The sequence below is a fragment of the Ursus maritimus genome, unplaced genomic scaffold (genome assembly GCF_017311325.1).
Source record: "Ursus maritimus isolate PB19 unplaced genomic scaffold, ASM1731132v1 scaffold_21, whole genome shotgun sequence".
Lineage (NCBI taxonomy): Eukaryota > Metazoa > Chordata > Mammalia > Carnivora > Ursidae > Ursus > Ursus maritimus.
The window spans coordinates 16,458,607-16,476,501 of record NW_024424564.1 but is presented as its reverse complement, the minus strand read 5'-3'; the positions used below and the strand labels follow the sequence as shown (position 1 = coordinate 16,476,501).

The 17,895-nt window shown below is 40.7% G+C and overlaps 1 pseudogene; it reads right to left on the bottom strand.

The window, feature by feature from the left end:
- Window positions 1-2,449: 2,449 nt before the first annotated feature.
- On the bottom strand, window positions 2,450-11,734 carry LOC103656986 (annotated as a pseudogene).
- Between the last annotated feature and the right edge of the window lie 6,161 nt (window positions 11,735-17,895).

The window sequence follows — 17,895 nt, the reverse complement described above, 5'->3', positions numbered from 1 at the left end:
TATTTTTAATTTGTTAATTTGCTTATTTTTAATTTAATTGATAGATTAAAGCATTATCTGACCATCTAACCTGTCTTTTTTTTTTTGGAGCTATACTCCATTTGTTCTCACTTCCCTCTTTCTTTCCCTTCCTCTCCTTCAACCCACTGCTTCCCTCAATGCTCTTATCCCACTTCCACTTCGCCACTTTTATTTGTGGCGACTAGAAAGTTGGAAGTCAGAGAAATATGAACAGTGGAGAGAGTTTGCTTTATGAACATGGAAAGATAGCTGTCTCTTCCCTACCAGTTTTCCCTGCATCAGCCTCAGACTTGTTAAGAATGGTTTCCCCAGAACCCCATTACAGACGATTTGATGAATTCAGTTAATTCTATTAGGAGAACAGGCCTTATTTTGTAGTTGGAATACTTGATTTACTGGAACAGTGTTGCTTATTAATCCCTCACCATCCAGTCCTTAGATGAGGAATTTAGGGGGAACTATGCCAGCTCCATGCCCAGGAGAAGTTCAACCCTGGAGGGGATTCTCTAGGTAGGTGCTCTCCAGGCCTGATCCTGGTGAGATGCTAACAATAAATACTAGTAGGATGTTCCAAAGTGGAGAATCCACAGCTAGTGCTTTCGTATCATTTTAAACCAGCTTGCACTCATCATTCTACCAGGGATGATTCCCTTCCCTTCTTGCCAGGTTGAGAGGACGATCTTCCTGGGTTCTGACTAGTCTCAACTCTCTTCCTTGTCCTGAGGGCTAGTAGAAGCTAGAGAGTATGGCTGAAGGCAGTCTCACAAACAGAGTTTTAACTAAAAGAAGACGACTCATTCCTTTGCTTCAGAATTAGTTTAAATTTTAAATCCCGTACCTGATCATTGACGTCCGCTTAGAGGAATGGATTTCTATGAGGTAGTAGAAAACCCCCTCACTATCTGCTCCTAGGACATGGGTCTCTCCACCATTCTAGGAAAAGTCCTTGCACCAGGGATTTAGGCTGAGTTAGTAGGATCTTTTGCCCATCACTCCAGAGGAGAGTTAGATGGCACTCTGGGAGATCTAAAGGACATCCTGACTATATACTCACACCCCATCCTCCCTCCTCAAATCTATCATTGGGTTCCTTTGTAGGCTTCTATTCTCCTTTTCTCAGTGAGATCTGCTTTACTCCACACTCATTGGATAGTCTAATTCCCTTCCCACCCGGGTTCAAGAAGAGAAGCACTCTTATGGTATAGACCTTCAGGTTCTCACTGTCTGGCGATTCTTAAGAAACTTCCGTTGAAAATCCTCCTTTGACAAGCTCATCAGCTAGCCCCATTCCAACACCAGTGATCTGGAACTGCAGAACCAATTGAATTTCCTCAACCTTAAAATGTGGATAATAAGATCTACCTCTTAAGGGTTCTTCTAAGGACTGCATAATATATTTATACAAAGCAGCTGATGTGTATATATACCAGTGTCTGGCATATATGAGAGGTGGTTAATAAAAGTTAGCTATTTTTATTATTGGATTTATCTCCTTTCCTTTTAGAAATAGATCTGATTCATCAAATCCATAGATCTATAGTTTCTGGCACAGAAAAATATATTCAACACAATCTAGAAATCTTTCCAGGAGGCCAAGCCCTGTCTCATACTGAAAATAATTTGTTGGGTTAGTCCTGCATTTTATTTTTTAAAAAATTGAGTTTTAATCCCAGTTTGAGCAAGTAGGAATTACCCTTACTTCCCACTGCTCGAGTCTATGCTGGTATGGTGTATCCATTGGCTGAGACAGTCCAAATGTTATGGTAGGACTTGGGCTATAAACACAAAGGCCCTAGAGCACTTTCCATGAGAGAAGTGAGTTAATCCTTGTATTCTGGGCACATTTATAAATGCAAAATTAACCCACCAACATGATTTACTCCATTAGATACCCTCAGTTTCTTCCTCAACCTAAAATCAGATTGATCGTTACAAAAATCTGCAATTTTAGTTTGACAGAATTTTATTTTAATAAGGAAGTAGACATTTAGTGTTTTAGGGTATGGATTAGAAGCGTACTTTTAGAGAACAAATTGTAGGGAAGCCCATAACCACTTAACCCTGCTGCAAGTCTAAAACCAGCCTAGGTCAATTTGAGCAGAGTAGGCCTGGGACAAAGATTCATTTCTAGAAGACTGAAATGGCTTTAGAAACTATGGTTATTATTATTTTTTATTATTTATAGTAAACTTTATTTTTAGTGTATTTCATTTGACATAATCTCAATGTAGGTCAGTACTCTAAGATGAGCCAAAGAACAGAAATCCTAAAGTTCATAAAAGATGTTTTTCATACTCTTCTGTGTAGGGCATGGGTTTTCAGGGCCCCCAATGTTGATACCTAACATTTCACCCCTTGAGACTTTACCTACAGATACAGAAAGAAGTGATAACATCAACATACAAGAATCAAACGTTATAAGAGTATAATAAAAAGCTCTTGGGTTACATACTACCCATCTTTTTAAGGTTATAATGATAATGACTGATTTCTTCTCCTGGAAAGTTCAATGTCATTTTGTTTTGCTTTGTTTTGTTTTAAGTAAAATGTCAGAATTGTTTTTCTTAATATAGTAAAAATAATGGAAGTTTTTAAATTCTTCATGAGTCCAAGCTGGGACACGAGTATTACTGATGGAGTCTGTTCAACCTACTGACTCCAAGTTTGGTGATCATTAGTCAGCTGGCATCCGTGATTAAACCTGTAGGAGTAAATTTTCCAGAGTGATAGAATCTCATTCCCGTAATGCCAGCTAAGGTTCCAGATGTAGCAAGGAAAACCCAAAAGTTCCACAGATCCTGAGATAGCTGATAAGCACCTAGGCCTGCTAAACTACCGAAAAGAAGCCCAGCAACCAATGACAGGACACCACCTGCTTTTGTATAGCCAGTGATCCCATCAGAAGCAACCAGAACTGCATAGCCAAAGCCAATTCAATGTAAAGGCACTAGTGGGCCAGAGTCCTTCTGCACTGTTCTTTTTCACTATGACCAGACAGAAGAGTATACCAGGCCTGCACCGAACTGCTTTCCCATAGGTCTGCACTGGTCGACAAGGGTGCACCTAGATTTATGGTTATTAATTAATTTGGTTATTACAATGGCAACAATAGCGACATTTATTGAGAACTTACTCAGCACCACTTCATTTGCTTCCTGGTTAGCTAAGCTGACAGTTTTAGAATTGTGAATTCAGGAGATTGTGGAAAGTGATTCTATGTTATCATAACATTATCTGAGCACAGTGGAAAAAACAGATTCAGAAATCCAGTTCCTGGGGCACCTGGGTGGCACAGCGGTTGAGCGTCTGCCTTTGCTCAGGGCGTGATCCTGGCGTTATGGGATCGAGCTCCACGTCAGGCTCCTCCGCTATGAGCCTGCTTCTTCCTCTCCCACTCCCCCTGCTTGTGTTCCCTCTCTGGCTGGCTGTCTCTATCTCTGTCAAATAAATAAATAAAATCTTTGAAAAAAAAAAAAAACAAATCCAGTTCCTTGTTCTGAGCTGACCAACAAGTGTTTGGGAAGTCTCAGGCAGATGCACTTTTGCTAAGGGGGGTTAGGCCACTTAAAAAATGGACTTTGAAAGACAAGGCCCTAATTCACACATGTGGTATCACTGATTTATACAAGTATGACACCTGATTCAGTGGGGAAGGAATAAACTTCTCAGTAAATAGTCTGGTCAACTAAACATTCATGTGGAAATTAGTAATGTGGACTCCTACCTCACACCATATAAAAAAGTCACTTATAGTCAGTTGTAGATCTAGATATGAAAGGTAAAACACTAATGATCTTAGAAGAAAACATAGAATGTCATCATATCCTTGGGGAAAACTAACACTTTACAAACAGGACACAAAAATGTTAACCATAAAAGAAAAAAAATGGATTAATTTGGTTTTAATAAAATTGTAAACTTTTGATTCATTAGAAGACACCATTAAGAGAATGAAAAGGCAGGTCACATAGTGTGAGGAAATATTTGCTATACTTATATCCTGGAAATGACTAGTAAATAACTACTGAAAGACAGATAATCCAATAGAAAAATGGGCAAAAGATTTGAACAGATGTTCACAAAAGAAAATAATCAAATGTTCAATAGAAATAAGAGAAGACATTAGAGAAATGCAGATTACACTGTGATGAAATATATCCCCACCTGAATTGCAAAAGAGATAAGAAATACTAAGTGTCGGAGAAGCTGTGGAGAAATTGGAATTCTCGAAGTATAAATTGGTACAAGTATGTGGCAAACTATTTGGCAGAATCTACCAGAAGTTGAACATACACATACTCTATAACTCAACAATTCTACTCATAGGTAAAAACCCAACAAAAGTGCATGCATATGTGCACCAAAAACATGCTCAATGATATTCACAACAACACTATCTGTAATAGCCAAAAGTTGGAAACAGCCCAAATGCCTGTCAATAGTACAATGGATGAACAAATTGTGGCATATTCATAACATGTAATGCTGCCTGAGAATGAACTCTTTACGATACCTGGCGCAACAGGGAGGAATCTCATAAGTTTACCATTGAGTGAAAGAAGCCCAGCACACACAAAAAGCACATATTGGATGATTACCTTTACGTAAAGTTCCAAAACAGGCAAAACTTAATCTAGTGTGAGAAATATGCATAATGGTTGCCTTTGGGAGAAGAGTAATAACTAGAAGGGGCTTCTAGGGCGTTGGTAAAATACTGTTTTTTGGCTCAGGTGCTGGTTGCATGGGTATGTTTATTTTGTAAAAAACTCATCAAGCTTGGGCACCTGGCTGGCTCAGTCAGAAGAGCAAGGAACTCTTGATCTTGGGTTGTGAGTTCAAGCCCCATGTTGGGGGCAAAACAAAAAAACAAAAACAAAACAAACAAACAGCCCCCCCCAACCCTCAACTCATCAAGCTGTACGCTTGATTCATGTGTGAACTTTCCTGTATATACGCTGCACTGCAATAAAACTTTACTACGGAAAGGCAAGGGCCAGTGAGTTTGGTCGAGGCGAGTGGTTGTCCTGTGAGCTCAGGCATGAAGAGAAACAAAATGATTACAGACATACACATTCAAAACAAAACGCAAGATATGCACTAAGCATCAGTAAAGGTTATCGCTGGATAACTGGATCAAGGGTACTTTTCCCCCCTGTTTTCCAGCCCTTTCCAAATCTCTTTAAGGAGTCTATATTCGTTTTGCCACTGAGGGAGAAGCAAAATCCTGAAAGACCCTTAAGGCATTGGATCAAATTGCTGATAGTGAGCTCTTGTTGCAAGAAGTGTGGATTTCATTCAAGACCTCTGTGTGCCTTCCAGGACTGTTGGGTAAGATGGTTTCGAGTTAACGATATTTGGAAATATAGATATAACTGTAAATATAACTATATTTGGAAACTGGGGAGTTATAAGAAATAAATAGATATTAACCTTCAAGGAAGGAGTGTGGGAAAATCAGGAAAGGCTTCCTGATGACATTTGATCTGGGGTCAGGAAGGAGAGGGAATTTGTGAAGCACAGTGCGGGAAGGGGGTTAAAGGACAGGAGGGTCATTGTAGACCATGGAGATAGCACAGGTAAGGCATGGAAAACAATGATGTGTTTATGGATCAGGAAGGAGTTTGGCATCATTGGGGAGGAATGAAGGGACAGGACACTGGAAGGGAATCGAAGCCCCCCAACACTTCTGACTTTGTACCCGTGCCATATATTCTGTTTGTAGATATAGTTGTAACACGTGCAAAGCACAGTTCATTGCATCAGACCATGGAAATGTATAATACAAGTCCTAAATTTTTTAATTGCTTTCTAAAAACATGTTTTATAGCATATTTATAGCTTAATAACAAAAATAAGTGTTCCTGCATTAGCGTTTATACTGGAAGCCCTGAAGTAATCAGCTGGAATGAAACCAGTCTTTACAGAATATCTTGAACTTTAAATTATTTAAGTTGATGAAAATCCAAGCATGGATATAACAGGTGTTATGCCAAGTACAGAGGATTCTCAAAAGCTCTTTCCCTAGAATTATGGAATAACTTGGTACCAACATCAGCATCTTCACATGAAATGAATTTTTAAGGAGATGATGTTACATTCGGGTATATTGATATTATAGGGATGCCTATTATTATTATGAAAAGCTGCAGACACAATGTCTGTGGCCTGTTATAGAACAGCTCCCCAGTTTGCCAAAGAACCACTTAAAAATGCATAAATGTTCTTCATGCTAATGGAACAGACCTCTTCAGTGATTTCCAAAGAGAAGAGAGAAGGGACAGAGAGACAGCGGCTCTTCTGCCACTTCCCATGGTCCCACAGCAACATAACCAAATTAAGTAAAGGCACTTTGCTCTCAGGGCAACACTAAGCCAGGAGGGAAGATTTGAACCACCACCACTCTTTCTTCTCACTTTTAAATTACACCAGAAAAGCAGAGGCAAGGAGGTGTGCATTCAAATGCACCAGCTTGTGATTGGCTCAGGGGATGAATTCAGCAGTAACGGCAGTGGCTGTGTCCAGCTGGTGACCACATTCCCCTAACTGACCACTGGCAGCTGTGAATACATAGGCGACGTCAAGATGTCATGCAGCAGGCAGTCTCTGCTTTCAGATTTCCTTCCTGCAAGGAAGTCACAGAACGAAACACCTTGGGGCACACTCCTGACTGTTACAAGTGCTATAAATTGAACGGCACAATATTTTGTTGCTTTCACTGGTTCCGACACTAGCAGAAATGGCTGAGTAATCAGACAAGAGGCTTTGGAAAAAGAAAATGGAAGGGAATTAATCTTGTGCAGCTGCTCTGTGCCGGGCATAGACTAGGAGTCTTCACATGTGCTATGGAGGCAGCATGGGGCTGGTTACAATTCTGTGATTACCACTTGCTGGCTGTGTGAACTTGGACGGGCTCCTTAACCTCTGTGGACCTCGGTTTCCTCATGTCCCCCTCCTAAGTCTATGTGGGAAGGAAAAGAGAATCCATGTTCTTATGGCACACAGTACACGCTCTGACAAAGTAGGTATTTTTAGTTGTTGTTTTTACTATCATTATTTAATCCTCAAACCAGCATCATGGCCCACTTTACAGATACGAACACTAAGGCTCAGAGAGGTAAAAGGTTTACCTGGGGAATATAACTTTGCTACTATGATTCTAGCCCAATCTCATATCAGAATTCATGCTCCTTACCCCTCTAGATGACACTGCCTTTATTAGTCAGCCTTGAATAAATGCATTACAGAAATGAGAAGCAGCAAAAATGGGCTTCTTTGCAAATATCCAGGAACCAAAAGATGGTATGGTGTATTAGGGTTCTCCAGAGAAAAAGAACCAAGAACCAAATACAACCAAGAGGATGTATATATATATATATGTGTGTGTGTGTGTGTGTGTGTGTGTGTGTGTGTGTACACACACACACGGATCTATCTATCTACGTCTATCTTTTGAGAGAGAGAGAGAGATTTTAGGAAATTGGCTCACACACTGATAGAGGTTGGCAGGTCTGAAATCTGCAAGGAAGGCTGTAGGTTGGCAGGCCGGAGATGGGGCAGAGTTGATGTTGCGGCTATGAATCTGAGGGCAGTCTGGAGGCAAAATTCCTTCTTTCTTGGGCCACCTTGATCTTTTTCTCTTAAGGTCTTCAACTGATTGGATGAGGCCCACCCACAGTATGGAGGGTTATCTGCTTTACTGGAAGTTTATTGGTTTTAATATTAATCTCACCCCCCAAAATACCTGCATGTTGCAATCTAGACTGATATTTAACCAGATATTTGAGTACCATCTCCTAGCCATGTTGGGACATAAAATTAACCATGACAGGTGGGGAGCAGTGATCTGTGGCAAATATGGACCCCAGAGCCAAAATGTTTGAGCTGAAGTACTATCCTTAACTGACTTCAGCTATCACACTGCTTAGGTTTGGACTAGGTTTTGTTTATAATTTTTTAAAACCCATATACCTTTTAGGCAGTTTGACTAGTCAGAAGAACAAAGATTATTAAAACAAAATAAAATCATAGTGAAAATTGTAGCCTGTGGGTTCTTAGCGGCAAAGACAAAAACAGCTTCAGGAAGTGAGGTCCTTTTGCCTAACTGACTATTTTACCTAATCCAAGCTCGAGGATGAGCCATTATTTTAAAAATAAAGAAAAAGCTTTGTATGTTTCCCTTCTAGTCCCTGTCACTGTGGAACTTACTCATAGCAAGAACAGAGTTATTTAAAACAGTTGTTGGGATATTTTTTGGAAGGTGGAAATTAGTTCATTTTCTAGACAAAATTGGAAAACACTTTTATTATAATCATTCAAAAGTATCCATTTCCCCAGGTGGCATCTGCAATAGAATAAATTTACTGTCTTTCACCTGTGAAAATGGTCCCCCAGAACCTCAATCAGGATCATGCCTCCCTGCCCAGGCTCGTCTCCTGATTTTAAGGTGTTGGAAAACAGAGAGGTTTATTCCTCCACCAGCCCTCACCCACCAGACCTGGTGTTTGGAGAAAGCTGTATTGGACCAAGAAAGTGATCTTTAGCCAAGGAATCCAGCTGAGAGAACTGCCTATGACACAGCCTGCTGGTTGGTCCCCTTTCTTCTTAGTAACAGGACCCCAATTTTATTTAGGGTGGTAAAGTGCCCAGACAAAGGACATCACTTGCTAGTCAAAAGATGAGCCCTGCTCTATTTCCCCCTTGCTCCTGGAACATAGATGTAATGGTTGGCATCCTAGCCATCATATTGTGTTAGGAGGTAACCTTGAGGTTAGTGGTCACACACAATGGGACTTCTTCATAAAGTTTCTTTATAAAGTCACACTACATGCTGTAGATTTCCTACTTTCCAAGTTCTTTTTTATCAGAGAAGAAACCTTTGTGTTTTAAACCACTACAGTAGTCAGATCTTTTTTTTTTCTTGCAATAGTTTTGTCCATACTAAATTATTAGCCCAGGAAGTGATCAAACACTAAGCTTCCTTTACATGCTTCATTGAAGGGTAAGAGACCACAGGATCAATATAATTTTTTTAAAGATTTTATTTTTAAGTAATCTCTACACCCAACATGGGGCTTAAATTAACAACCCCGAGATCAAGAGTCATTTGCTCTACTGACTGAGCCAGCCAGGCGCCCCAGAATCCATATAATTATAAAATCCATTGAAATTTGATATATAGGACAATTTAAATAACCCAAAAAAAGAAAGTTGTTAGTCCTTTTTACCTATAGCCATAACATAAAGAATCTGTTAGACCTGGGAAAGTACTTTAGAAATCCCAATCTCACTTTCTACCCCACCATTCATTTCACAGATGAGGAAACAGAGGCCCAAAGTTTAATCCAGCAAAGATTCTCAATAACGGACCAGAACCTGAACACAAATCTCCCAATAATTACCTCATGGTTATTTTCTGCGCTTGATCTACAAGTGGAGGCATTATCTGACATAATCTGGATATTTTACATAATAGTGAAAGAAACTAGAAACCATTGCACACACTAGAGTAGGGTTCATCTGGATACCATTTTGTCTACTTTGTAACGTAGCTTTGCCCAATTTACGGATAGAATAATCTGATTTCACACCACAGTGATCATTCCACATTTGAGTAACACAGAACAGTCCTCACCCAGTGTCTAAAGCCCTTTGATGCCCCACTTTTGGCTTTTAGTGCCAATTCTTGTTAGCTGGAGACAAATTATCTACAGGCCCAGCAAAGAAAGGGGCCCATTTGGCAACTATTCATCCTTGTCAGATTTGAAGCCATTCCGCGAAGGCATTTTAATTAGGCGGTGGGAGAGCTGCCACATTTAGGAGCAGCTCCTAAATGGGAAGCAGAGAATTCCAAGACCAACTGAGTTCTTAGTGCTTGTGCTGTTTACCATTGAAAAGACAGCCCCAGTGATTCTTCTCCAGCCCTCCTTTCGTACTCCAGGCTTTGTAAGATTCCGAACGGTTCAGTGATTTCGTGAGGCTCATTCCTTAGCCGTTCTCGTTGTGCTTCTGACTGCATGGTTTTCAGACAGAACACGGGTCCTTTGATCATGCTTTAATGAACTCAAGCTATGCACCGTATAAATGGTGATTGTTTTGATTATTATCTTCAGTTTTTCCACAAGTGCTAAGGGACAACACATTTTAATGGAGGCCTTTACAGACCGTGCATTTGAAATCATTTTTGTTCACTCAAAGCAATAAACCAAAAATCCGCAACGTCCTGTGTTAGTTAACTGCTTGCTTACAAAAAGTGGGCCAAGTAGCTCAGTTGTTGAGCATCCTTGTCTCTATTTCACAGCGTGGAAGCTGTAGGAGAGAAAGATGAAGTCGGCCAGCTCGTGAAAGGCAGGGTAAGACCTCAAAGCCAGCACCCAGATCATACTGTAGCAGTTGTTCGAATGAGAAATCATCTCCCGATCGATGTCAAACATATTGGCAGTATTTATAGAAGCTCGTGAGTGAGCATTTATCTAAAGGAAGTTTCCCGGCTTAGATAAAAGAAATGGAACATGGCCATGTGATAGAATAGAGAACTCTGGACCCAAAACTAGGACTTGATTTCTGTCCTGAGCTCCGCACCTGACAACTGCCATGACCTTGAGCAAGTCACCCCATGTCCCTGGGCTTCCAGTTCCTTACCCACAGAATGAAGTCTCAGCATCAATAATCTTTTATTAAAAGAAATATTTGGCAACAGGGCGCCTGGGTGGCTCAGTCATTAAGCGTCTGCCTTCGTCTCAGGGCGTGATCCTGGTGTTCTGGCATCGAGCCCCACATCAGGCTCCTCGCTGGGAGCCTGCTTCTTCCTCTCCCACTCCCCCTGCTGTGCTCCCTCTCTCGCTGGCTGTCTCTCTCTCTGCCAAATAAATAAATAAAATCTTTTTTAAAAAATTCAAAAAAATAAAATAAAAAATAAAAGAAATATTTTGCAAATCCCAATGTACAAAACAGGTAAGAGCAGAGTGCTCTGGTGGAGGAGGGGCCCAGGGTCCTGGTGCTTAACGCTCTTGGTCATGCTCTTCCCCCATGGATCAATAGCTCACAAGGGCCCCTTTCTAAGCCTAGGAAAGTGATCTATGTAACTATAAATTCCCTTCCAATACTGTATTTTTTTTACTTTATTTAAATTCAGTTAACATACAGCATATTATTCGTTTCAGAGGTTCCAATATTATGTTTTAATGTTTATTTCCTCTCTACTAGGCTTTTCTGAAACTAGAGGAAAACAGGTAATATGGAAAATTCAGGCAGCGCTGTTATTTGCCTATCACTTAAACCTTGCTTTGTTTCAAAAGACAGCAAGCAAAGCCAAATCTCGTTGCATGTTGGAAGGGAAATATTTCTTCAGTGCCGATCTGGGGGCCTTGACCAAGAGTGTTGACAGGTGGCAGCTAATGTCTGTTTTCACTTCTCTGGCTTCTGGCGAGAGAGAACTTCGTGAACAGGCCATTTGGGGAAGAGAGTGATATCACCTAAGAGGGTGAGATTGGGATGGGGACGAAGAGAAGATCCCTAGTACAACCTGATTCTCCCTCATTATCAACGGGGGACCTAAAAAAGTGGGGCAAGTTGCAGTGCTGTCCAGGCTAAGAGAATTACCACCTTCCTCAGACCAAAGTTTCTCCGACGTCATCGCATAGAGCGTGAGCCCACTTTGCAGTAGTTCCTGGAGTTTTTGTCTCACGGTCTGTCTCTCATCCAGGGACCAAGTCATGACTAAATGCCCTATCTTTCAGTCACCAAATATGCCCCCTCACTAAATCACATACACACTTTTTTTTTTTTTTTTTTTTTTGCCCAGTGAGGCCACATTTTTTGGCTCTCATCAGACAATAGTGTTATTACTGTTTTCCTTCTGCTTCTGTCACCTTTTAGTCCATGGAGGCCTCGTGGAAGGAAAAGCTCACCTGACTACGTTGAAAAGCCGATTCTGACAGAGCACGGGCAGGCTTTCCTCACCACACACACCACCCGTCTCACCACACTTCTGTCCAGCCGCAGCTGCTGTGTGTGGCAACTAGCTCTGCGGGTAATTTGAAAGCTAAAGCGGTGAAAGAAAAGTAGGGATTTGTTGCCGAATGGGATTTTTTTTTCCGGACTTGCCCGACTCACAACTCCATCAGCACAAAAGGCTAAAATAAAATATCAACTACAGCCATTTAACCGTGGCAGCTTCTCTCTCTTTTTAAAATGTTAAGCTTTTTACAAACTAGGCACTTGTGCTGGATTGCAAAGAGGGTCACAATTTTCCCATCTCTGTAGCCACACCCCTTTACAATGTGAATTTGAAGTTTCTTCCATCAAGACGTAGGTTCCATTTCACAACACCTTGAATCTGGACTTGGCCACGTGACTTGACTTAGACAATGAGACTAGCAAATATGAAGCCAGCAGAGACTTGCACCGTAGGCCTGGTTGTCCTTTCCTGTGGTTAGAACGCTGAGCTCACCGTGGAGAGGAATCTAAGCTGGCCTGCTGAAGGATGTAGGGCACAAGGAAATGTGAGGTATCCTAGCCAGCCAGGCCCCAGTTATCAACCTGCCAATTGCTGGAGATACGAGTGAGGTCGTCTTAGACCAGCCAGCCTCCAGTTAAACTGCCAGCTGACCACAGACAATATAAGAAAGCCCAGCAAAGGACAGCAAAACCAGCCGAGAGAAGAACCACAGCGCACAGGATTATGAGCTAAATAAACGCCACTGACTGCTTCCCCACCCCGGTGCCCCATGCAAGTGTGGACAGAACTAACGAACTCTTGTTCAGGAAGAATCCAGGGCTCCTTGGATGACATAGGAAGGACAAAGCATTACTGCTGATACAGTTAGAAACAGCATCAATGGTCTCTGCGTTAATATGCAGCAGGAGGGAAGCGTGTTTAGGAAAGGGGATGTGTTGGTTCTGTAGCCAGGGATAGAAACTTGAGAAAGCCGTGGGTGGGTTCAGGAAGTATGGGGAGTGGTATGAGTGTGTGAATTTCAAACATGTTCCTATTTTTACTGTTGGCTAGGCAGTGTCTATATTTTAGTCTGTTCAAAGAATACACCTTCTCAGGAAATGGTGAGGATATAAACATCGGTGTAGCATTTGCAACCCAAATTGCAAACTTCCCAAAGATTTAACTTTTCCAGCAGCCTGTCTGTTAATACTTCATAGTGTATAGCTGGCAAACTATGTGATGTAATAGTTTTGTTGAGACCAAAATATTTTACTTATTTGAAAAGATTTCCCAAGTAAGAAAAGTTTAGAAAATAAGTTGAATTTTTATACATCTTTGTAACTCAAAAACTATGGTTTTTAAAAAATTTTTAATTTTAATTTTTTAAAGATTTTATTTATTTATTTATTTGAGAGAGAGAGAGAGCACAAGCAGGGGGAGCAGCAGGCAGAGGGAGAGGAAGAAGCAGGCTCCCCGGTAAGCAGGGAGCCTGATGCGGGGCTCGATCCCAGGACCCTGGGATCATGACCTAAGCCAAAGGCAGATGCTTCACCAGCTGAGCCACCCATGCATCCCTATGGTTTTTTTTTAAGAACAAAATAGGTATGTTTTTCTCCCCAAATCCAATTTCATTTTTAAATGTCCCTTTAGTGTGTACCAGTAAGACCAAACTCTTTGATCATCAGAGTTCCTAAAGCCTTTTCCAACATATAAAAACCTTGGCCTCACTCACAGATGTTCTGAACTGATGGAATCCAGGATTCTATATTTTGAAAAAAGTGACTCCCTGGATAAGCCAGGAATCACTATGAGAAAATGCAATTAATGGATGTAATCATTTGACTTCTCTATAGTCATCATAAAGAGATGCATCTCAAAATAACTTTTTTTTTTTTTTTTTGCAATCTTACATGAGTGTCTAGTCACTTTAGCAACTGGACTGTTTTTTTTTTTTTTTTAAAGATTTTATTTATTTATTCATTCGACAGAGATAGAGACAGCCAGCGAGAGAGGGAACACAAGCAGGGGGAGTGGGAGAGGAAGAAGCAGGCTCATAGCAGAGGAGCCTGACGTGGGGCTCGATCCCATAACGCCGGGATCATGCCCTGAGCCGAAGGCAGACGCTTAACCGCTGTGCCACCCAGGCGCCCCAACAACTGGACTGTTTCTGAAGCAAAAACACCACTGTCTTTGCTGAAAAAGAAGAATCACTATCTGTTGCAGAAGGAGTTGTTTGGAGCAAATGCGTTTTGTACTTACTTGTACCCTGTATCAGACACAGTCATTTGAGCTCACACACAGAGCAATTCTTACCTGCAAATCTAACTACTAATGCGGCTCATCGACACTAATATGCTCCTGGCCTTTCCCCACCTGGCTCTTTTCCCAAGGGAAGGGAATGACTTCAACTGATTGAGATTTTTGATGGGGACACTGGGGATGCTGAGCCCCACCCCTTCTTGCATCTTCCCCTTGAAAGAAAGTTTCCTGGCTGACTCATTTATTATTCCTCAGTGCTCCTGGGTCTCACCTGCCTACTGTGTCCTGTGGTGTAAATCTACTTTATCCTGGAATTCGGTATTATAAACCACTTGACTGAAGATAAAAGCCATATGGTTCTTTATTTTTTTTAGCAGACCTAATGGAAATATTTTGGGCTCTACCAGATCCAGGCAAGGGAAAGAGTATGAGTATGGGACCCTCTTCAAATATTACCACCATGTCCCTGTGAAATCATTATTTTTATTATTTCCTGTTTAGAAATGAATAAATTAAGATTCCACAGACCACTTGAGCCATAAGAGCTAGCCCTGAGTCTTGCACACAGTTGTGCTGACACTAAATTAAATACTTGAAAAAAAGGCTTCCATGTGGACTTTAGTTAGTAATGTATCAATATTGGTTCATTAATTGTAATAAATGTACCAAACTAATGTTAGATGTTAATAATAGAAGAAACTGGGTATTGGGTATATGAGAGCTCTCTGTACTATGTTCAGAGTTTTTCTGAAAATCAAAAAACTCTAAAAATGAAAGTTTATTTTTAAAAAGATCATGTATGAAACGAATGGCATCGTAAGAAAGGATACTGTCTTGGGGCGCCTGGGTGGTTTGGTCGTTAAGTGTCTGCCTTCGGCTCAGGTCATGATCCCAGGGTCCTGGGATCGAGCCCTGCATGGGGCTCCCTGCTCAGCGGGAAGCCTGCTTCTCCCTCTCCTACTCCCCCTGCTTGTGTTCCCTCTCTTGCTGTGTCTCTCTCTGTCAAATAAATAAAACGTTAAAAAAAAAAAAAAAAGGATACCGTCTCTGAATTTTTTCTCGGTGCTAAATAAAAATAATACACCTTCTAGTCTGAGTTTATCTGCATTGCCTCACTTCTAGATCTGGCAGAATACTGGAGTTAAGAAGGTTCTAGAAGCAGACCTTGTTTTGAATCACAACTTTCTGACTTGCTGCCAGTTACTGAATGTCTCTGAACTTTAGCTTCCTTACCTGTAAAAAGGGACAAATACCTGACTACTGAGTTGGCTGAATAAATTAAATAATATTATAATGGCAATTATAATAGTGCCCCAAATAATACAAGTGCCTAGAACAGTGCTTGGCACAGAGTAAGCACCCCATCCTATATCCACCCCACCCCCATTCTGATTCAGGGGGCCTGGGGTAGAGCCAAGAATCTGCTTTTTTTTTTTTTAAGAAAAATTATATTTGTATTAGTTAACATCTGACTCACCTCCATAATGCTTTTCTTCTACAAAGTGACTAGGTATTTTTTGCCTCTTACGTGAAAAGTACTCTGTAATATCATTTTATATAGAAAGAAGAAAAAGTTTATTTCCAATTTTCCCTTAGCAACACTGTTAAGGTTTGATTTTACTATTTAGGAAAATACATTTCATCATACCAAATTATTAATGGTTTTGTACTGAAAATTTTTTAGAATTGCTATCAAATTTGGAAAAAGCTCTAACAATTTTGTATCAGCTGTGATCTGTTTGATGTCAAGTCTTTGCCAAGAGTCTGTTTTTTAAATGCTCCCCAGGTGATTCTGACAGTTTGGGACCCATGAGTGAAGCCTGACCTTACCTGCAGGTGCAGAACTTCACCTGACTTCCCGGACTTCAAATGTCAGCTCACTGACTGGCTTTCAAAACTCATTCTCCCCTTCCTTTTCTCCCAAATTCCCCTGTGGGGTCCTCATCTGGCACCATTCCCTTTACAAACCAGGGATGCTGGCCAGAGCTCAAGGAAAGATCCTATCAGCTCAGGTTACTTCCGTATTCACTTCTCTCTGTTCTCTTTAAACTCTGATTCCTGAACAATTCCAGAGAGAGAGTGATTCTTTCCACAGTACTGGAATCACATCCTTGCAGCATATACTATGACCATTCAAGGTCATAGTATCCATAATATGCATGGTCCTAGCTAATGCATAGAGAGCTATGCCGTCACAGAATAAAATAATAGACATTCTAAACGCACCAATATTCCCCTGCCTTGAATTCTACCCACATCCCATGGCTTCTCCTGGCTCTAACATGCTTAAGCGTCTATCATTTCATAGAAACTTCTGCCATGGTGACTGGCTATCTTTTCTGCATGATAGCTTTCTTACCGCACATTGAATGTATCAGACTCTTGGGAAAATAGATGGATATATGAGGAGTAAAGGCAAGAAGAGGTTAAAAAAAAAGAAATCTGTACTTCAAGGGGAGAAAATTCTTTCAGCTGCCTCTAAAACTATTCATGCTTCATTTGGAGAGACATTTAAAATATCTTTCTATTAGAATAGCATAAGTAAAAATAAATACAAAGGCAAAACACAAAACAGGAAATGCTAAGAAACCTAGAAAAATATTAATTATAATGATGGATAGAATTGTCTAGGTATTGATGGCATACTGATGTATCTTCTCTTTAAGATTATCATGAAATAGATGGCTAGGTAAAGCCATTACAAAGTGCCTTTTACAACATTCTGGGTTAAATCCTATCCTTTATGTACTTTCGGTACATAAAGTCTTTTGCATCCTTGTTGTCCTTTTCCTCTAACACCAGTGTAATTCAGGGATTTTGTGAATGTCTGTGTTTTGCCTATGTAGCATCCTTTTCCCATTTTTCTTGCTGCAACAAATTTTTTTTTTAATTTTTAATTTTATTTTATTTATTCTTTGAGAGAGAGAGAGGGAGCATGAGTTGGGGGGTGGGACAGAGGTAGTGGGAGAAGCAGACTCCCCGCTGAGCAGGGAGCCCTATACAGGGCTTGATCCCAGGACCCTGAGATCACGACCTGAACCAAAGGCAGATGCTTAACTGACTGAGCCACCCAGGTGCCCCAACAGTGTCCTAATTTTTTTTATGGGGTCGCCCCCTTCCACACTCCTCACCTCACCATAGTTCCAGGGGTAGGCATATGTCTCAGGCTTAGCTGGTTAGAGTATTCCACTATTCTAGACCATGGGTTGATATAGTGTTGTATACATGACCTATTCAGGGCCAGTGAAGCTCAAATCCAGGACTTTCATGAGAACCATTAGGAGAAGGTCTCTGTTTCCTCCATAGCAAGTTTGGACAAGCTAAGCCTGACAGTTGCAGTGATCACCACATGAAGAGGGTCAGCCTGATGCCAAATCCAATGATAACAGAGCTGAGAGATGATGAAAGAGAGATTATTGACATTTTTTTAGTTCATGGATCCAATCAGATTGAAGGCCCCTTGGTCTTTTCCCTTATTAGGACCAATACATTTCCTTTTCTACTTAAGCCCATTTAAGTTGGGCTTTCTGTCACTTGCAACCCAAAGAGTTCTGACTAAGAAAGCATTCAATAATAGTTATTTGTCTATAATATAAAACAATATTTTTAGTAAAAAAAAGTAATTTTTTGACAGTATGAATATCTAACAAAAGAACTCTTCCAATGTCTCAGAATTGGAT